Below are 21,804 nucleotides of genomic sequence, written 5' to 3' on the forward strand. Positions count from 1 at the left end.
AGGCTCTAGTACCAGTTATTTAGTCAAACACTAATCTAGGTGTTGCTGTGAAGGTATTTTGTAGATGTGGTTAAGAGCACCTATAGTCAGGTGACATCAAGTAAAGGAGAGTGCCCTTGATGATGTAGGTGGGCCTCATGCAATCAGTTAAATGTCTTAAGAGCAAAAACTGGAGTTTCTAGGAGGAGAAATTCTGCCTCAAGACTGAAGCATCAGTTCCTGCCTGAGTTTCCAGTCTTCTGGCCTTCCGTATAGATTTCAGACTTACCAGCCCCTACAAATGAGTAACTGCTTACAATAAGTCCCCTGTATCTATGTATCTATCTATCTATCCATCCATCCATCCATCCATCCATCCATCCATCCATCTATCTATCTTCTATCTCTCTATCATCTATCTATCTGACTGGTGTTTCTCTGGAGAACGCTGATATAATACCCTTTAATCTAGCAATTCCACTTTCCCACTTGTGGGAACACTTGTACATATGTGAAACGACCCATGTACAATGTATTTCATCATAGCACTGCCTGTAACAGAAAGAATGAAGGCAGCATGAGTGCCCATCAGCACAGGACTGGTGAAATCCCAGTAGCCCAGAGAGTCGAGCTGGGAGCAGTCCTCAGAAAGTATGAGGCAATGATGGAGAGTGGTTTCCAAAACTGATCTAAGCGAAAAAAAGAAAAAATAGCACACAATGACAAACACTGTGCGCATTGTGCTCTTTTGTGTGTAAAAAGAGAGAAAATATATCAGTGTTTGTAAATGTATAAAATATCTCTTGGTGGCTACGGAAGAAACTAACTCTGAATGCCTGGGGGTGGGGTGTGCTGAGTGCCTGGGGCAGGAGGGAGGCTTTTCACTTAGGTTCTTTGTTCTACAAAACCAAAAACCTCATATCTGATCATATTGCTGGCAGGCAAGGGCAGCTTCGGTAGTTAAGGTGGAGTCTGCACTTTTCACCACGGTTAACAAGGCCCTTTATGACTCTGCCACTGGCTCCAGCTAGTCTCCGGCCCCTAAACCCACCACTCCCCATGCTCTGTTCCAGTCGTCTGTTTACTTATTTCTGTTCCTCAGATTCACAAGCTCTCTCTTGCCTCCAGATCTGGAATGCTCCCAGGCTCTCTCCAAGAACGACTTTTCATCGGGGTTGCTTCCTCTCTTCAGAGGAAGCTGGGACGCTTGGTGGGTGTTTGACTTCCGTCCGCTGGGAAGAGAGCAGCAACCCTTATTCCGCTGCTGCCCCCTCGTGGACACCCTGACCGCTGGGCTCATATCATTCAGGCTAAGAGACTAAAAAGACCCCCCCAGGGGGCCTGATGGGGCATCTCAGGTTTTCTCTGGGTGGCACAGGACAGATGGCTCACTGTCACTGGACTTTACCTACTGGGTCCAGAAGGACCTTGGTGCTTGTCCCCTGCAAAGTATCCTCTGTTTCCAGACATGCAACTGGTCAGCACCTGGTCCCCAGGAGATCCTGTTGTAGGAGGAAGACAGCAAAGCTGGGGTCTGTTTCCTGAAGCCTTTTCTGGGAGATGGGTTGGAACTGAACACTTTGGAAGCACCTCTGGATAAATGCAGTGACTGCAGGTGAATGAGGGCTTGGGTTCTGTGTCTTAGGAGAGCAAAGTGGACTCTGTTAGGAGATGAAGCCATCTAGACCCCAAAGCACAGAACAGGAGAAAGCACGTAGGGTGTGTTTTCTCCGCCCCGGGTTGGATATGCGCATTTGGTAACAGAGGGAGGGAAATGATGTCATGTATGCATTTTATTTCTCTCATCCACAATTTGCTGTCTTTGGACATATTCCATCTTGGATGAGTAACACAGTTACAGGCCAATGCCAAAAGGGACTCAGTCAGGTAGAGATACTGGAAATCCATGTTTAGCTTTTTCCCAGTGAACAGATCTGGGATAAACTTAACAGAAAGCAAAGTGGAGAGGTCCAATTGGACAGATTTGATCTTGGGGTTTTGTAGGTTCATCTGACTTCACTCCAAGCCTGTTAGAATTTTATGGCATGGAAAACTGGAACTATCTCCCAAGGATGTTGGCACAAACAGGGACACCCAGTCCTGGCTGTGGTCCCCACAGGGAGGTTTAACTGGAACCTTTCAGCTGTCTTGAGTTCCAATAGCTCTGGTGGGACCATTTCACTCACCAAAGCTCCGATTTTGTTTCTCCTGGATTGGACTTAAAAACATAAAACCTCAAAAAACTGTGGAACACACTATTTAAAAACATGCGTTCTGAGTCAAATGTCAACACAAAGCTGTCTTTTTATAAAGTCTGAGCTTTATAACGTTGCCAAAATATTTCTCCGTGGGTTTTAAAAGTTGAAGTAGAAACCACTGAAGAATGAAAAATATTCCTTGGAGGAAATTCTCAGTCATCAAATGGCCAGGTTCATATCACAGAGAAGTCACTGTCTGAGCACAAGGGCCCCTTGGGCAAGGCTGGTGGGCTGACACCCGGGAGGACAGGGAAAGATCACTCGCTCCAGTGGAGCCCCTTGGTCATAACTGAGATGTCGTGCTGACGTTTGCCAAAGTTTGCAACTTCCCAGGCACCCGCATTTCCTACTTTATGTACCTGTGTCCCAAATGCGTGGGCAGACCCCCCCTCCACACACACACAGAGGGGCCACCCTCCAGTCTCAAGACACTGGGCCAGAAACTGAGAGGAGCTTGAAGATCACTGCTCAAAGTTACCATGGAAACGGTGCTCTATCACGTGACCCATTTCCAAGCCTTTTAGGTTTGGGCTCTAACCTCCCACCACCGGTCCCATTACCTTCTGGACCCTCCTCTTCCTTCCCTGCTGACATGTCCCCTTTCTCAAGGATTGCGTTTTTAGCTCTTAGAAATGCCCAGTGAACAAAGCACTTGTCACTTTTTTAAAAGATTTTTTTTTTTGACGTGGGCCATTTAAAAAGTCTTCTCTTGAATTTGTTACAATATTGCTTCTGTTTTATGTTTTGGTTTTTTGGCCGTGAGCCATGTGGGATCGTAGTTCCCCAACCAGAGATCGAACCTGCACCCCGGGCATTGGAAGGCAAAGTCTTAACCACTGGACCACCAGGGAAGTCCCAGCACTTCCTGTCCTTGAGCCAATGTCTATGCATCTCTCAGATGTGATGTGATGGTTACTCCTCTGCTGTATTGCAGGCATTGTTAGCCCAGGGGAGGGAGACGTTGGCGTCAGGATTTCCACCGGCTCATCCTGAGGGCAAATCTCTCAGTCTGATTTTGCAGGCTGATCCCAGAGCTTAGGGAGCCAGAACAGGACTACTTTTTAGCAATTTGACAAAATAATTTTGTCTTTTGAATCTAGCATGAGATTGGGGGATTGTGATTTTTTTTCTTTTATTTTTCTTGTATTTTAAAAAAGAATTAGACTATGTGGGTTGGAAATAAACAGCCACCCCCTACAACTAAAATTCACAGGTGGTTTGAGAAGCACCGAGTGAGCTAGGCCATCCTAGAGCTACAGTTAAGCATCCAGAGGCTGAAATGCCCAGGGAAGGGGTAGTTTTCAAGTTTTGTGATGTGTGGATGGAAGATAGAAAATGAGAGTGCTTGTAGAAGCCTGTGGAGCCGCATCTGTGAGATCAGTGCCTGAGTTTGATGTGCTAGCACAGCTCACTGGGAAAAGGGGCCTGGACAAAGTGTGGGCTGACACACTGTGCTTCGGGTGGGGCAGGGGGAGATCCACCCTGACTGGTCATCTTTCTAGAGGATTAGGTTCTGGTTATGGATGAGATTTTCGATACCCCCAGGCCCTCCCCTCAGCCGTTGGGGACAATAGGTCTTGGGTTGATCAGGAGTCAGGGCTACATATAGATGTAGTGACTGTTCAAGGGACAAAACCAAGGTACTTTCACAGGAGTTTGGTCCCTTTTTCTGTTCCCCTGGGCTGCCATTCTCATTAGCTTGGAGAGTATGAGTTGATTGTACCCATCTGTGCTCCTTCTGGATTCCTGGCTCAAACCCATTGCAGCCTCTTCCAAGCCAGTACGCTATATAGATATTCATCCCCCTTCAATAAATGCAATTAAATCTCTTTTTGGGAGGGGCTGCTAGGGGGAGTCCTGAAAACTTTACTACAGGAGTAACCTTTTCTCTAGGATTGAACATTCCATTACAAAGATGGCTGACAAAGAGCTACAGCTCTACTGATAAAAATTGCTAACTAACCCTGTTTTGGGCACCGTGCTGAGCCCTTTATGGTCCCTCTAATCTCACAACTCTCTTATCTCCCCTCATTCCACACATTTCAAAAGTGAGGCTCAACTTTTCTCTTGTACACTATCCCCACCTCACAGAATACTGAGATAGAGCTCATTTGGGTTATGGGAATTTAACTGTAGGAGGAATTTCATTTAATGTCTCAGCTTACGAGGCATTTCTTCACTTTTCCAGGGATCATTTTGGATTTTGCCAGTCTCTTGAGCAGCTTGAGCCTGGCGGAAAGGCAGTCACCGGATGGTCACTGTCACAATGTTAAGCTGTGGTTGCCTCAGAGAAATCTCAGGTTGTTAGGTTTTGGTAGTAATAACCTCTGTATCCTATGTTTTATTTTGTCTTTACCTTTCTTTCTTTCTTTTTTTTTTTTTTTTTTGGACCACAGTTTTAACTACACAAACCTTGAGTGTCATAGGCCAAAACCCAAACCAAACCCAAGGCTCAGAGAGGTTAAGTAACTTGCTCAAGATCACACAGCCAGAGAATGCTGGAGCCAAATTCAAACCCAGGTTTGTCTCTCCAACCATATGCTTAACTGACACATTATTTAGAATTTATATTAATGTATATTATATATCTTACTGGAATTAGAAGTATTAAAATAAGATTCAAGCCATGTGTATTGAAAACCCCAAGGCTCCAAGGAGGCTACTGTTTATGCTGTGGTTAAGGGGTAAAATATGATTTCAAAGGCACTGAGGGTGGAGAGCAAGCTATAAACAGTACCACCTGCAAGGTTAGAGTTTTTATTTAGAAACATGCCCCTAAGTCAGGTGATACATTTATTGGTTACTCTGGGCACAGATCAAGCTGCATAAAATTTTACACCTCTCTCCCTACCTTTTTGTTAAAAAAAAGTAGCTCATGGTTGGAAGACACAGTTTTCATAGAATGGTCAGGGGGGAGCAGTTTACAGGGATGTCAGGCTTATTCTTCCTGGCTGGTTTATTTCTAAGATTCAGTTCTTGTTTTCTAATCGATCATACTGACAAAAATGAAAAAAGACACACACCAGTGTTACAAAACCTTGTATTAATCATTTCCCTTCACTTTCAATATAACGTTGATATGAAATATAGCCATGATTCTTAGTTACATGGGAGGAAATGAGTAATAAATACATTGTAGCAAGTTTAAACCACAAGGGTGTTTCACTGGTAACATTTGAAAACTGTACACTTGCAAAGAACAGCTTCTTCAAACATTAGTATATCTGTATATCAGTAAAGCTTTTACATGTAACAAACATGCTATTTCCATATATGACAAATTTTAAAAATATGCATTGCTTGGCAACATGAACTAGGCAAAAATAGTTCTTTGTTCACTAACTTTATACAGGAAAACAGGACGAAAGGCATGCATGTACAATAGGGATGCCTGCACGGGGCATGCAACAAAAGAAAGCTTTTTAAAAGTCAGCTTACATTAGGCATAAATACATGAGGGTTATATATTAATAAGGGAGGAAGTCTTCTGTTTGACATTATTAACATTCCTGTTTTCTTCCTATTCCTCCCAGAGGAATACACATTCACCTTTAAGTAAAGATAAAGGAATTACAAAAAAATAAAACTCACTTTGCAAACATCTCTGATGACTTGTAAAACAAAAAATCAACATTAGTGTTATCACAGCCCCATGTGCAAATTATCCTTCCCCAGGGCCTTCTTGTAACAGGCGCACGTGAACGCCTTGATTAGGCTGCTTCCCTGCACCCAAGCTGGGGCCACCTGCCCAAGACATCCCCAGAGGGCCACCGAGATGGGGGCTGCTTTCTCCCCTCGCTGCCCTTCTGGTTGTGCGCCTATGCATTCAACCCAGCTCAGCCCCCAGCCCAGGCTCTCAGGGAGATCCCGGTTCCAGAGGGGGAACGTGCATCTACAAACCTTGCACTGGCAGTAGCTACAAGAGGGGCAGAAGAACAGAACACCCGGAGAAGGCTCCCATTCCGTAAAAGGCAGCCAACGACACCTCAAAAGAAAACCTTGTTTCCCTCAGTGTCTCTTCAAATGAATGGGAGAGGGGGCCCAGCTCTAGCTCCAATCCTGAGTACCAAAAAGGGACCGTCAATACACAGCATTGGAGAGCTTGGTGCAAACAGCCGCCCTCTTCAGGGCAACTATTTTGCTTGCTGGCCCTTGGTTTAAAAAGTGAAACTCAAAAAGCATGTGGAAAACAAAACAAAACATATCAGCAGCAATGTTTCATTTCTTGTACACAGTTCATGTGTGTCTTCCTACTGTTTCTGGTAAGAAACCACTATGAAAAAAAAGCACCAATAAAACATCATACATGATAACAATATCGTAGAACACCACTGTCCCTGGGACAGTGTAGAGATGTCAAATACACACTGCTTAAATCAGAACAAGGGGAGAAAGAAAACCCATGTAGTGAAATAGATTTTACTCTGAGATTTTTAATGTTTACTATTTACTTAATATAAAACAGTTGCATTTGGGGGTCAATGGGTAAATACAAAAAAAGGCACTGCCGCTTTATTACTAAATATCCGACTTCACAGCCTTATATGCATGCAACTGTTTGTTTGTTTTTTTATTTTTTATAAATAAAGTTCTTTTGCCTTAGGATTTTTAGATTGAGCTGTATACCTGCAGTCAACACAGGACTCAAAACAAGGTGAGGACAGTCTCCTAAAATTTATCAGAACACTCAACTTAAAAAAAAATTAAAACACTAAGAGCAAAACACAACTAAGTAGATAAATCTATACACAGTCAATGAAAAATAAGCTTTTCTTTTAAAAAAAGAATTATGTTGTTATTAATAACAGACTTTATCATGGTTACCAGCCATAGCAAGTTAATAAGTAACATATCCAAAATAATATCTCTAATAATCAGATAACCATTGTTTCTATATTCAGTGAAGGAATAAATAGAAATTCAGATTTGCACATACTTTAAGGTCTTCTTCCTTTTAAAGGATTCATGCTAATGTGATTGTGTTCACAATCTGTTTTCTGAACAACCCGAGTGTTTATGGATATATATGTTTTGCAGCAGATCTGAATGCTTTTTAATTTCTCCACAAGATGTGTTATACCATTGTTTTTTTCTTCCATTAACGTTCTTGGCATCCAAAAAACACCTTCGCAAACCCTCTGGTCTTGCCTTTGGCCTTCAACATCTTTGACTTGTCCTTCCCGGCTCACACATGATCGTCCATCCCAATACATTCCCCCAGTAACCCTAAGCTTGCTTAGAAAAGGGGAGTGGAGGATGAATGTTAATGGCACTTGGTTAAAAAATATCAACTAAAAAATGCTGCCTCTTTCTGCAAATGAATTTGCATCTTTAGAACATAGTCACCCATGGAGAGCCCCCCTTTTTAAAAAAAAATGCAGTGCAGGATGTTGTGGATTCAAGTGTTCTTTGCTTGCTAAAGGCTCTCTGTGGTTAAGATGTTCCCACATTTTAGACCTTAAGAAGACTTTGCAAGCTTCACAACATCCAAGGCTGTGTTGGGTGTACATTTTCAATCTTGAAGGTAGAAGAAAGCTGTTTGGATTTCATTAAGGCCTTTTAAATTGTATTTACTTCATTATTTTAAAAAATAACCCCAAGCAAACGCAGTGATTTTCATGGTCTGATCTCTTTAATTTCGACTCTGACTTTGCTAAAAAACAAACCCCAAAAATGGTACCAGACACCCATTCAATAAACAGACCTCCTACCATCTCCCTGATCTCGCCTCTGGCTGAGCTGTCACACCATCATTTACACAACCCAATTTTCCAGCGCAGAGCACAGCTCCTCTTGGATTTCCTCTAATACCCTCCATTGCATCAAATTCCAAACGTAGTCTTTCTTGCCCTTAAGAAATAGAGCTATTACTTTTTGGTAGCGTAGTTTGTTAATCTCTCACCATGTAAGTAGTAGTTTTGTCTCCCTTCCGTGTGGGCGGATAAATCAGCCGACAACACAGCAAATCCCTGACGTACGTGATAGAATCATCATTTCCATCATGAAGTCGACGTTTCCCACATCTTCTTCCACTGCCCACCTGGGACGTCTCCCCGCAGCTCTCTCTGCCACTTGCTGACTGACCGTTTATACACTGTTGCCGGACGTTGCTCTTCTCCTTCTCTTCCTCAGCGGTGAGCAAGCCAAGGGGCTGCAGCCCCCAGGCTGGGGTTCTTACGAGCAACCCCCCAAAAGCGGCCTTTTGAGCTTACTATCTGGGTATTAAGGCCTCTTGCTCGGGAAAAATATCCATCCTTGCCTTTTCTCCTCCAGTGAAACTTGTACCCACGTGTGTGTGTGTGTGTGTGTGTGTGTGTGTGTGTGTGTGTGTGTGTGTGTGTGTGTGTGTGTAGCGAGGCCAGGAGTGATAGGATAGGATGACACCCCATGGTAGGGTGGGGAGAAAGAGGTTCTCCGCGTGAGAAGCAAATCCAGCGTAGAGAGGGCCGCAGGATTCCTTTAGACTCTCTAGGTGACTGCGCGCAATCCCATAACCGATCACATGGTGGCGCCCTTCCCAGCGCTCCGCCCACTCCAGCCACATCCTCAACTCCACCTACACACTTCTCCCATCCACAGGTGGGAGACACAACTCAGGCCTACGTGACCGCTCCGTCTTCCCGAGAAGCAGAGCTTGGCAGCCATTTAAAAAGACAACCCTGCTGCTATTATAAAAATAGAGGAAAAAAATGAATCCATAGCAACAAATCCTTTACAAAAACCATAGTATGAAGAAAAGTTCTATCCCAACTCTTTACACATTATGTACCCTTTAAAATTGTTATGTAAACAATACACAAATCAAAGTTTATCTGAAATTTTGTTGGAGGGAATTTCTCCCTTCCTGCCCCCGTTGCCATGTGGACTTCTTCTGCGGCTGGATTTCAAGCAGGGGCCTCAGGGAATCCAATCAGGGGAGACATAAAAGAGCGAGCCGCTGTTGTGCTTTGGTCGCAGGCATCCGTGCCTTCCTCCTGGGGCCTGACTCTGAAGGCAGGCTTCTAAGAAGGCTCCCAAGGGCTGGGGCTTCTGCCTCCCTCCCAAGTCTCTCATCTCTTTCCAAGCGGTACCCTCTTTTTTTCCCCCCCTCATTTCCATCCAAGAAGCCACTTGCATTCCCTCCACCTACTCCCAGTCCTATGTTTCCCTTAGAGATCCCTCCCCATGCCCCACACCAAGCCATCCCACGACAGAAACAAATGACAAAATAACCAATCCCAGGTCTACTGATATGTTTACAAGGACGACCTACGCTCTCACAAAATCAAAATGGGAGAGGGACCAGGGGAAAAAAAAAGGCTGCAAAGTATCTTGGAGGATCCCGTGCAACCCCGAAGATCGCTAACACTGGACCCGCAGCAGTCGATTTCACGGCCAGCGCGGTCACTCTCATCTTCAGCTCTAGATTGTGGAGGTCCGGTCAACCCCGTCTGGGAGAGAAAGGAGGACACAATGGGCACAGGTGAGCAAAGCAATTCCATTCATGCCCACCGATTCCAGCATCATGCATGTTGGACCTCCCAGTCTCTGAGGACAGATAAGGGTTAAATTCATCCATCCATCCATTCACTCATTCTTCACATACCCACCCACTCAACATAGCTATATTTGCCAGGAGCCATACTGAGCCTGGAAACCAAGAGGAAAAGACCTAATCCTCACACTTAGTCCAAGTATATATATATCTTAGACAGGGCACAGACACGTAAACTGACAATGACATATGAGGGATAGTTGCTGTAATGGAGTATGTACCAGGCACAGCAGGAACACGGGGGAAGGAGTGTTTAGGTTGCCCTTGGAAGTCAAGGATGGTTTCACAGAGAAAGAAAATGACTTTGTAGATGGTCTGGTAGGAGAAGAAAAGAGGAGGCAGGAGAGTATTAGGGTGGGGAGGGCATACAGCTCATGTACAGGCGTGATGCCTACTCATCAAATGGTGGGCCTGGGGGGCGGGTTGGAGGTTTAGGATGGACAGGAGGAGTGGCAGGAGATACGGCAGAGAGCCAGCTAGGTTTTGCAATACACATGCAGGTGGACCTGTCCAGCTCATGTCCCTTTCTTTGGGAGCATCTCCCTTTCCCCCCGAGTCCCTGCTGAAAGGCCAGGGATGAGTGGCAGTGACTGTGATCCCTGATCACAGCTGAGCGCACCAGGGGGATGCAGCTGATCCAAACTGATCCAGATTCTCTGTCTCAAGAATCTGATCGGGGGCAGAGACACCAGGGTGAGATTTTTGGGGGGCACCTGGAACTGAAAGATCCAGTGGACATGGAAGAGTGCTGAGGCCACCCAGCATATGCCATGTCGGTGTTATGGACAATCGGTGAAACCAGGCTATAGAGAAAGTGGGGGACATGCCTGTCAGAGAGGAGATGCCGTGAGTGAGCCAGACCACAGAGGGAGCCGATGCCTGCCCAACCCCTTTTCACACGGGACTGTGGGAGAGTCCCCAGAATCAGACCATAAGGGTCTTGTGTACTATTAACAGGAGCTTGGACGTAGGTAATTGGGGATCTATAGGTGGTAGAGTAACCAGATTTGACTTCAGAATGGTTTCTCTGGCATGGCTGGTAGCAGGAGGACCAGTTAAGAGGCCCCTACAATGGTCCATGCTAGAGTTTCTCCAGTGAGCAGAGAGAGGCATGGATTAGTCATAGGAGGTAGAAATGACTATGTTCAGTGACCGCTAAATGAAGGCCAGGATGGGATGCAGGATGCCTCCCTGGTTTCGCGGATGTCCACATGTCAGTAGATGTGTCTTGGTCTAAGCCTCCGCATCACAAGGCCCGTCTAGCAGAGGTGCGTCTAGATGCAGTGGGCAGAGCTCAGGTGTGAGAGGGGCGTGGCGGACTGTTCCAGGAAAAGCTGGAGGACCTAAGTGATACAGAGGAGCACTGAGCCCACTGCAGGGGTCTCCTGGCTGCCTCATGGGTGGTGCCAGGCTGGCATCTTGCCAGCAGGGACTTGGAGGAAAAATGTTTCTTTCATTCAGATTTTTAATGAGATCACTGTCGGTCCACATAAGAAATAGCACCCTGTTTCTGAGTTTGCCCCTAAGGTAACATTTTGCAAAAGTATAGTATAGTATTACCACCAAGATAGTGACATTGATGTAATCTACCCATCTTACAGATTTTCCCAGTTTTACTTGTACTCGTGTGTGTGTGTGAGTGTGTGTGAGTGTGTGTGAGTGTGTGTGTGTGTGTGTATGTGTGTAAAGTTCTACATGATTTTTTTAGAGATTTTAAGGAAGGGAAGCAAATGGCCCCTGAGAGCATCTGTTGTTTCAGATGATCAATCCTAGAGGTCCCCAGATGTGAACGAATCGCCTCTCCCTGCCTTCCACGCATGTCAACCTTAGCCTCTTGAGTGGTGGCTCGGCAGTGGTAACTGGCTGTGGGAGAACAGTGAGTGTGTGTATGTGTGCACACACACATGTGTGGGTGGGGTGAAGGTGCAGAGGCCACTCCCTCGTCTGTAGAAGTGCAGTGCTGGGCCTTGCTGGGCCTCACTCGTCCATTCATTAATGTCAACCTTTCATAGTTGTTGAAGTGAGGAGCTGAAAACAAGAATATCTCAACTAACCCAGCCCCAAGTTGCATTTTCACAGAATTCTCACCCTATACCTCATCCTCCAAGGGTGATAGTCGGTATTCACCTGCAGGGAAATGACCAGTAGGTTAAGTCCAGACTCACCATTTACAGTTGTGCAGGTCGTGCACTGCACAACTCAAAGGGGCACCATTCACATGCAACCATCATAGGTTTTATAATTATTATGGCAAATTTCAAATGAAAGGCAGAATAATGTCTTGAGAAAGTGGAGCCTTTTCCCGATTTGCACTTATATTGGCTATAAGTGGAGATTTAAGTCCCAAGAAGAAGTGAGGAGAGAAGGTGAGAAGGAATTGCAACGGGATCAGGTGAAGCACAAACCCCAGAACATCCAAGGATGGACCGTGCATTCCTCTTTATGGTTTGATACACTGGGGACGCCATTCTGCCGGGCGGAGACTCGCAGACTCATTCTGCTGGTACTGAGTCTCCCTGAACACCTGGGGCCACCGGTCAGGAGCAAGCCCAGCAGAGCCAGATGAAAGCCTTAAATAAAGACTCACAAACCAAGATGGCAGAGGCAACCCACCCCCTGGGCTTCCTCACCGGTTCTGTCGGAGGGGCCTGGGGAGAGAAAAAAAGAGATGGATAGGGAAGGCTAGGGAAAAGTAGCTTAGACCAACACCGAGAGGGCAGCAGTTACTGGAGGAGACGGAAAGAGCAGAGATGCCAGCACAAAAGGATGGGCCCCAAGGCTTGGGGCCCGGGGAGCAGCCCCACTAGAATGGCCATCCTGGGATGTGGTGTCCTAAGAACTTGGACACCTCTCCCCCTCTTTTCTTGAGATGCAAGCAGAGGAACATCTTTTACTACTCTGCTTTCCTCTCCCTAGTCATTCGTCCTCGTGTAAGATAACTTCACTCACTAGCAGAAATTCTGTTTCCAGAAGAGTCATCTCTGTTGGCACCTGGCAGGGGTCAGCCAGCAGAAAGGTGCTGTCACAGTGGGAGGGCGCACCGCTGCCACCGCACCCAACTGGGCCACCCTGAACCTAATTTGCATTCCTTGCTCAGGAAACTGCGTATGAGGCTTCCCAACAGAGAGGATTATTGAGAAAAAACACAGCAATAAAAAGGCTTAGGAGATTAACAAGATGAAAACATTAGCAAAAAAAAAAAAAAAACAGTTCACAGATGTTTCCTGTAAAAATAGAAGAACAGGCTAAAAATGAAGTCTTTCAATGAAGACTTCCCTTTAATAAAGAGTACTTGGCATTACTGCTATTAATGATGATGATGATGTTAGTACTTAGCAGATTGATAAGAGCTTCCAACACACCAGTTACCTGAGATCTGTCAAGCCCGGGGGGGGGCGGAGGTCAGTCCTCCTGGCTGACCCTCACAGGCAATGCAGGACTGAGTGGAGTCGCCCTGCAAGCCAGCGCCTGTCAGGTGTCAGGTGGGAGGGCACCTGGGCTGCCTCCAGGGGGCTGAGCTTGGCCTGAAGGCTCAGGTCCGGAGGCCTTCCGTTTAGGACACAATTGAGATATAATTTGCACGCTACAAATTTCACCCTTTTAAAGTGTACCGTTCGGTGGTTTTGAGCATATTCACAAGAGTTGCGCAGCCATCACCACCATCTAATTCCAGAATATTTTGTCACCCCCAAAAGAAGTCCGGTGCCCATTAGCAGCCACTCTCCAAACCCTGGCAGCCACTGATCTGCCTTCTGTCTCTGTAGGTTTGCCTATTCTGGACATGTCACATTAAGGGAATCATACACGGTGTGGCGTTTTGTGTCTGGCTTTTTCACCCATTAGCATAATCCTTTCACAGATCAGCCATGTAACAGTACTTCATTCCTTTTCAAGGCTGAATGACATTCTACTGTGTGGCTATAGTGCATCTTGTCCATCCATATTCATCTGCTGATGGACCTTTGGGTTGTTTCCCATTACTCCTCAGGGGCTGTCGGGGTGCTGACCCAATCTCCTCGGTTACCTGGAGAAGAGGAGCTGGTGACACCCCACGCAGAGGTACCAGGAGTGAACCAGTGGTGCTGCAAAGCTTCTAAGATCTGAACTGAATGGCCAAGGGAGAGAGTGGTGTTTGCAAATGGGGTTCCCCAGAACCCCAGCGGGGGGTCACGGAGGGAGCTGTGCACCCCACCGTCTGTCTGCTCAGCAGCCCTGGGACGCCTTCAGCTAGCTCTCTTCTGGTACTGAGCGGAGGCTTTCTCCAGGCTGTGGAGAACCTCGCATGGGTGAGGTCAGGTGGGTGCAGTCCCGGCCTGTACTCTGCTCCACACAGAGCATTTACCTTTGTCCTATTTGGTTTCAGGATAAGACTGTGTTTGTAGAGACTGAAAATCTAAACATCCCTGGTCAGGAGGACAAAGCTCTCTGGAGCAGTGGCTTATGACAGCCTTTCTTTCTGCTGCTGCTGGGCTAGCACAAATTGTGCCTCTCCGTGTACCCGTCTCCGGCTCTGCGGTGGGTGAGCACGTCCAGACCGGACAGGGCTGTCGGGAAGGGTCACAGGAGGCCTGTCTCAATCTCCATGACTCACAGCCTCCCTGGAGGTTGGCAGGAAGGGGCGGACGTCTCTCCTCTGCCTGCCAAACATCCCCAGGGCTGGCAGTGAGTCCAGGCCAGAGGAAGGCACCCGTTTAGTACGAGGAGGGCACTGAAGGCCTCTCAGGGCTGTTGTGACGATGCAGGGCTGCAGACCAAACACACAGTGGGACGACCCAGCTGCTTCTGGGAGCTCCTCCAGGGGCTGCAGCCCTGCACACCACTGGCGCATCCAACTAGACCGTCCCTGTCACACTGCGAAGGACGCCTCGGACTGCTTGGGGCTCTGGGCGTCATGGAAGCCATTGGAACAGGGAGATGTAAAAACAAGGAGGGATTTTGGTTTCAGAAATTCTATTTTTAGAGCAAGTTGGGATACGCTTGGACCGGACTGGGGGATCTAGTGCCGAGAAGGAAGGAATCCAGTGCTGTGGGGGAATGTTTCCACTAAAAGCCACATCTTGTGTTCCTGGCTCCTCCAGCGCCCGCATTGGGCTAGGACAGCTGCGGGGCTGGGACTCCAGTGTGCCCTGGGGGGTGGAGCCTCTGGGGAAAGAGGGCAGCCTCCGTCTCTGGGGCCCCGAGTCACCTCCCAGAGAAGGAGGAGGAGCAGGGCGCTGGGGGCCACTGTGTACAGTGTGGCTTGACAAGGGTCTGACAGCACCCTGCAGCCACTCTCCCTCTCCCTCCCTGTCCCCTGCTGCCTCGGCCTGTGCCCTTCCCTCTCTCCCAAGCTGTGGAGGATGGCACGTGGCTGTGGGTTCTCCCAGGTGTGCAGTGCCATGCGGGGAGGATGCACTCACCTCCCAGGGCGTGCTCGGTCATACTGAGGCACAAGGACTCCAGCCTGTTGTTGATGTCAGGTTCAGTCACGGGAAGCTGGAATTCTGCAAGGGACAAAGGGGTCTGTTGGTGACAGGGGCTCTGAGAGCAAGGAGGAAGTAGGCGTGGTGTCGCTGGCTCCACCTGCCAGGGTGAGGGTTTGGAGTGCCTCCCTGGGAGGACTCGGGGGGGGGGGTGGGAGAGACCAACAGGGCCGGCGTGGAGGGTGAGCTGGACTCGGGTTCAACCAACCTCTGAGTCTGTTAGACACACTGAGCCCATTGACGCCGGAAAAATACTGGCGACTAAAAATAGCTGTCATGGTCACAGTCTGCCAGGCCTCTGCTCAGACCCCTCCAGCGGCTTCCCATCGGAGTAAAAGCCAACCCCTTGCCGTGGCCTGCAAGGCCCCGAAGACCTGGCCTCTTGTTACCTCTCTGCCCTCGTACAGCAACCCCTTCTTTCACTCCCTCCCAGGCCCTTTTCTACCCCAGGGCCTTTGCACTGCTGTTTCCTCTGCCCAGAATGCTGGTCCCTGGACATTTCCATGGCTCACTCTCTGCCTGCTGTCATGTCTCTGGCTCTACTGTCTCCTTGGAAAGGACTTTCTGTTCATTGTATGTGAACAGGATTTTTCCACCCCATCCCTTTTCTCTGCTTTATTTTTCTTCATAGCCATCACCAACACCTGACATGTGTGTATTTGTCACCTCCTCCCAGTTGAATGTTTGCTTCATTGGAGCAGGACTTGGCTTTGCTCCCTGTGCCTAGAACTGGGGCCTGGTGCATTTCTGCTTCATTACAAGGAGCAGGAAAGGGAAACCACAGCCTGGCAAGAGCCTCTTCTGAGTCCAAGACCCTGCTGGGTGTCCAGTTCTTAAGTGGGGTTCCCAGAGGCTAAGTGACTTGTCAAGGCTAGCCAGCTGACGCGGAGCTGGGACAGGAACCCACATGGGTCTCACCCCAGAGCTGGTGCTCCACTGCACACTGCATGCCTGCCATGCCTGTCAACACTCTCAAACTCCAAGCACTGAGAAGCAAGGGCTGAGACGTCTGCTCTGAGGGTTCCCGCTAACCAGGACAATACCGTGCCTTCTAACCACGAAGCCCCCTCTACCATGTGGACCCTCCCTATCTCTCCAGGCTCTGATCCCTCCTCCTCCAAGGGGGAGGCACCCCTGAGCCTCCTCTGTCGTGCTAGGGCTCACCATCAGCACCTCCCCCATCCTCCCCATCCTGTGGAACTCTTGAACATCCTTAACTAGTTTGGAAGTGCCTTGCAGACAGCGACGATGCTCTCCGATTTCTCTGACTCTCCCATGATACCCAGCCATGGCCTTCTGCACACCTCATACCTGTCTATGGAGTGATGAAAAAGATAGAAATAGAAGGAAACTGACAGCTACTGTGAAACTCGGACAGAACTGTGAAATCCTACGGGGGAGGGCAGAGAAAAACAGCAGTGGGATATGTTCTGAGCGACTGGGGAGTCTCAGCCTTGCCACTGCCTTCCTGTGTGACCCTGGGAAGCTGTTCCCTTCTTTGGGCCTTAGCTCTTCTATCTGTCAAGTAGGGAAAGGATCCTGCGGCCCAAACTACAGGCCATTTCCTGGCGCCTTCGCATCTCCACTAGGGGGCGCTTGGGGCCAGAGCGGGGACGGAGTGAAAAATGAGGTTGATGGTTTGGTGGGAGAGGAAGTTGAAACCAACGGCTAAACCAAAGTACTTGTTTTCCTCGAGGAGCTGTACATTTCAGCCTTCCCTGCAATCTGTGTTCCCCATTACCAGCTAATTCAGAGGCAGATGTCTTTTCCATTATTTAAAATTCTCAAAGAGAAGATTGGCAAAATGGATCGGTATGAAGAACACCGGGGAGCAGATAAGGTTCTTTCCGACACCAGTTCCAGCATCGATGGGTCTGAAAGACAACTGTGCCAGTTCATGAGCGGAGGACGACTGGGCTTCTAGGGAAGCTGGTTTCCCCACACCCCCATCCACCACTGCTCTGAGTAGGGTCGGGCAATTAGACAACCCAGAGGGAAGAGTATTTTAGTATTTTCATCCATTCATGTGAAAATCATATGCATGCAAAAATTAGCAGCCTTCAGGGTGTGAAATCTATAAAATAGAAACACAATGTTATATATAGCCAGTTAGCAAATAAAAAAAAAAAAAACCCCAGCAGTTACAGCCATCCATATGCTCATTGTAAAATTTAGTTTACTCTCTAGCACTCCCCTTTAAACAAACACTGTGGAGAGATTTGGATAAATAAAGATGCTCGACATTTGGAGAGAAGTGTTTCAGCTGCAGGATTTCTTGCCAACACGCAGCAAAATGGCATTTTCCAAGCCTGGGATTGCGTGTTCCAAAAAAAGGGGGGCTGAGAAATGTGGGGCTCTCTGCTCCAGAATCTCCAAACCCTAGTGGCTGCTCTTTTAGGTTGAAAGTCGGCATGCTTGCTTTTTATCCTCCAGCTCTTCCCTCTGTTGCACGGGGGAGTCGTGACTCCCAAACATTCTCAGAGCAGCTTTGAAAAATTCTAAGTCTTGGGAGAAGCCCGTATGTTCACACTCCAGAGTTTCCTAATAGTGTGACTTTTTAATTGTGTATTTGATAAAAACAGATCCGTGGCATCTCCCTGCACACATGAGACAGAGGGAGACCAGACGGGTGAAGAGCAGCTTCCATCTCGGCTGCAAGCCCTCAGCCACGGGCGGCTTGGTGGGCAGAGCTCTCGATGCCCCGACTAAGCGTGTGGGCAGCTCCTGCCCACAGGTCCACATGGACGGACCGCAGGCCAACTCTTGTCCTTGCTTATGCTCAGCCTGGGGGCTCATCGCGTTTATCCTGGGCCCCCAGCTGTAACGGACCAGGCAGGTGTAGTTTCGAGTCTTCGGGAGGGCAAAAAGGATAGACTCTGAGCCTTCTGTCCTGTTGCCCTAGCAGGCCTGTTTCCTTAGCTCGGATGGCATCTCTGAGTACGAGGGATTCTTCCCCTCCCCATCAGACCCTTCCAGTATTTAGGATGTATGTGAGGATCCCCAGTTCCAGGATGCCCAAAGTCTAGGCCGATGTGGGACTTTCAAATTGTGCCTTTTCAGAAGTCCCACAAGAACAGGGACCGCCGTTCAGGCCCAGGGTCAAGAGGATTCCGGAAGGAAGCAGCGCCCATCACTAATGAGGTGTTGCTGCAGGGCCCACCTGGGGGGCCCCCACGTGGCTTTTCCTTGGCCGAAGCAGCCGTTGCAGCTGAGTCTCACGGCTGTGGCACCTGAAGTGTCCTTCTACCTTTCTCTCCAAGTCCCTGAGGCTGAGGTAAAGAGGCCAATGTTTTTAGGACTTTAGAATAAGAAACAGGTTGGGGCATTCTAGGAAAAACCTTGAGGATCCCACTTTGCCAATGACAGCTGAGGCCACTCTGCTGAGTAAACCAGGAGGGCTTTGAGTCTGGTTGAGTGAGAAGTGGGTTGCTGGAAGGCGAGAAGTGAGGCAAGTCAGGCTCTTGAGGAAGGGGCAGGGAATGCAGAAGTGGGAGCTACACAACTGTGATGCGGGGGGAAGGAAGATAAAGGGAAGGCGGGAACCAGGAGGAAAGGGGGAGAGTGGTGTCAAAAGGAAAAGAGATCAGTGCGGGCAGGGAAACGGGCCAATGCGGCCGTGCAGAGCTGCTAGCGGTGGGCAGGCGGCGGGGAACACAGGTGCGCAGTCGCTCCCTGAATCTGCCGTGGGGAATGGAGCTCTTCTCTGGGGACCTCACTCCTAGACCTGCAGAACTAAGTGCTGCGGAAATCCTATGGGACCCACATTGTCACAAAAAATGATGAGGAGACTATGGTACACGACACTATTGTACCATCTTGCCCCAAGTCGGTCTCTCTGAATTTGGCTCTCAGAAGCAGTGGGGCACAGACCCAGCTTGGTTCTTGGCTGTGATAGAATTGATTCATTTGCCAACCTCCCTGCCCATTCTCTGTCAGTTCTGAGCAGGGCTGTTTGCCTTGGATTACTAGAAGGAGGGAGCAAATGTTGATCGGGTACTCTAAGTGGGTCCCTGTTCTGGCCTCTGCTTCTGCAGGGCAGCCCCTCCCATCCCCTCAGTGGAGCCAGTGCACTGACAGCACTCCCCCTCTCCCCTCTCTTTCTAAAGGCAGTTCTCTGGAAGGAGTCTGAAACTCACTCACACTAAGGAGACAGGAATGATAACAGCTTTGTGAACTATGCTCCCAGGTATTCTAATGATGGAAGGATTCCAGTCATGAGCCGCTGCATAGGGGAGGTTTGCGATGGAGAACAGATATGTCACATCATGAAATGCTGCCAGGTAAGGCACTGCCTTACCCATCTCACATCTGGGTGGTCCAGTACCAAAGGTAGTTTGCACATGGTTTTGTGCAAGGGAAGGATGAGGTCCCCTGTGAGGCTGCCCCGTCTACCTTTCTCCATGCTTTTCCTTTGAAGTCAGCTGCTGGCCCCCTCTGCCCTTTCCCGTCAGGCCCTCTAGGTGGCGAGGAGCCTCCGTGGCCTCCTAGTGTCACGCCAGGGCTGCTCTGAGATCCTCTCTGATCCCAAGGGTGGCGGAGCCCGGGTCAGCAGGGTCTGCTTCCAAGATAAGGTGTCATTCTGCGAGCAGTTTCCAAACTAATTTTCCAGTTGGGAAAACACCCTACCTCTTGGAGAAACATGACCCCTCTCTCGCCAGGCGCCACCCTGATTTTGAGCTCGTCACCCGCCCCCCCCCACCCCGTGATGGTATCAGACCCTGTCCTCCTCTCTCTGGGAGGACCAGCTTCGTGTTTCTTACTCATCCCACAGCCCAGCAAGAGGCAACAATCACTGATGGCTCTCCCGGCTTGTCCTGGGAAACCTCAAATCTGTCCACATGGGAATGAAGTGAAGAACCACCCCTCCTGCCCTGGCCTCCAAGGGGCCCACGGATTCTGTAGGTCCAGGAAAGAAAGAAGTGTCTCGAAAATTCAAACAAGGTGACTGATGAATTGACATACAACTTGGAGGCTGGTTCTAGCCCCCAGGCTTTTCTTTATTCTTTGGAGACATCCCGTCATCTTGATGGGATTATTTTACGTTTATAGAATCCAAATTTCCTTAGAATGTATTGTGGTCTTCAAGATTTGCTCAGATGGGTCAAAATGGGTGCTTTGAAGACATCTAATGGCCAGGAGGAAACCACTATGTTGGAATGTAGCACAGTTTTCTGAGTATTTAATTTTGGGTTGGTCACACATCTCTATTCCACTTTGCGTTCACAATTACTACTGCTTGTGTAAAGATGAAAGCAGCTTTCTGCCTTCCTGATTTCTGCCTCCCGATGTGATGCTTATGGTCTAGTCCCAGCCCCTGGCCCTCAGGCCCTAGATGCAAAGGCTGAGGTGGAACTTTCTGCGCCCATGGGGGGACTTTCTGCAGCCTGCTTTCCCTTTAGCCAGGGATCCTGGGTCACAGCTGTGCCCTGCCTTGCCCTTCACGGCCATGTCTCAGGAAGAGCCACCCCACATGGGCCAAGGGTGCTGGGCAGGACTTAGGAGTGGCTTTGGCTGAGCCCTAACCAGGGTATTTGCAATCAGGAAATATGGAGCAGTCCTGTCCCCGTGCCGTGGTTACTAGAGATGCCGTGCCTCATCAGGGCCTTGCCGGAAGTGGGTTTGTCATGCTCGGGTGAGAGGTTAATTAAAACAACAGCAACAACAACAATAACCCAAGGGTTCTGGGGTTCTAAGTCCAGTATGTGAAGAACATTATTGAGAGACTTGCAGATAACTACCAGGAAAACTGAAAACAGTTGGAAGTGCTGCTTCTGGAGATGGGACCAGGGGCTGGCAGGGGACAGCAGGGGGAGTCACTTTCTCTACATGAAAACAGAGGCTGGAACTAAAGGACCCAGGGAGAAGGCCTTCACAACCCCCAAATTGTATCAAGTATTTCTTCCTGGGAAGAAAAATAGCAAGTATCAAAATGAAGAAAAGGAGCTTTAAAACAAAAATGCACAAATAGGTATAGAGTCCCTAAAAGTCAAGAAGCAACTTTAAACCAGCATCTGGACTCTGTGGACGTCCCATCCTTTCCTGACATAACTTATGCCCCGGTGGCTCCTGGCTAGCAGCACCCGCCCTTCTCCTTGGTGGCCTCTCCTCCTCCAGCCTGCCTTCCCTTTACTCCTCCATGCTTAGCCCTGTCTGACCGCCACCCCGCCGCCGCCAGCCCCGCTCAAAATCTTTTATCGATTCCCCACGGAGAGCAGCTGGAGTCTGAGCTCCTCGGCCTTGGATTCAGGGTCCCACCTTTGGCTGCAGTCTTTCCAGCTCCCTTGGTCTACTTGCCGCTACTTCAGCCTGACCCCTCTGCCGAGCCGCCGTGGGACTCTCTGTGGGACTTGATACCCTTGCAGTCTTGCTCTCTTAGCTCCTTCTGTTTGCAACTCCACCCTCCTCTTTCCATCTCTTCACCCTCTGCTCCCTGAAGCTCACCTATGACTCTAAGAAGCTTCCTTGCCCACCCAGGCCACAGTGACATATCCCCTCAAACTCCTGTAAGACATGGTACAGAGCACGTCTACCCAGGGTGAGGACCTTCTTCCAGGTGCAACCCATGTAGTAA

The 21,804-nt window shown here is 48.7% G+C and overlaps 1 long non-coding RNA gene across 3 annotated transcripts; it reads right to left on the minus strand.

The window, feature by feature from the left end:
• Window positions 1-5,261: 5,261 nt before the first annotated feature.
• On the minus strand, window positions 5,262-21,793 carry LOC114485521 (uncharacterized). 3 transcript variants are annotated; one of them, XR_003678930.2, is made up of 3 exons: window positions 20,972-21,793; window positions 15,171-15,254; window positions 5,262-9,667 (listed from the first exon to the last, which is right to left on the minus strand). It is a non-coding gene; the product is annotated as an uncharacterized lncRNA (long non-coding RNA). The 3 variants fall into 3 exon arrangements; XR_003678931.2 differs by lacking the exon at window positions 20,972-21,793 and adding an exon at window positions 19,626-19,891; XR_003678929.2 differs by lacking the exon at window positions 20,972-21,793 and having other exon boundaries at window positions 15,171-19,617.
• Window positions 21,794-21,804: the final 11 nt, after the last annotated feature.

This window comes from Physeter macrocephalus, unplaced genomic scaffold, assembly GCF_002837175.3.
Source record: "Physeter macrocephalus isolate SW-GA unplaced genomic scaffold, ASM283717v5 random_1595, whole genome shotgun sequence".
Taxonomy (NCBI): domain Eukaryota; kingdom Metazoa; phylum Chordata; class Mammalia; order Artiodactyla; family Physeteridae; genus Physeter; species Physeter macrocephalus.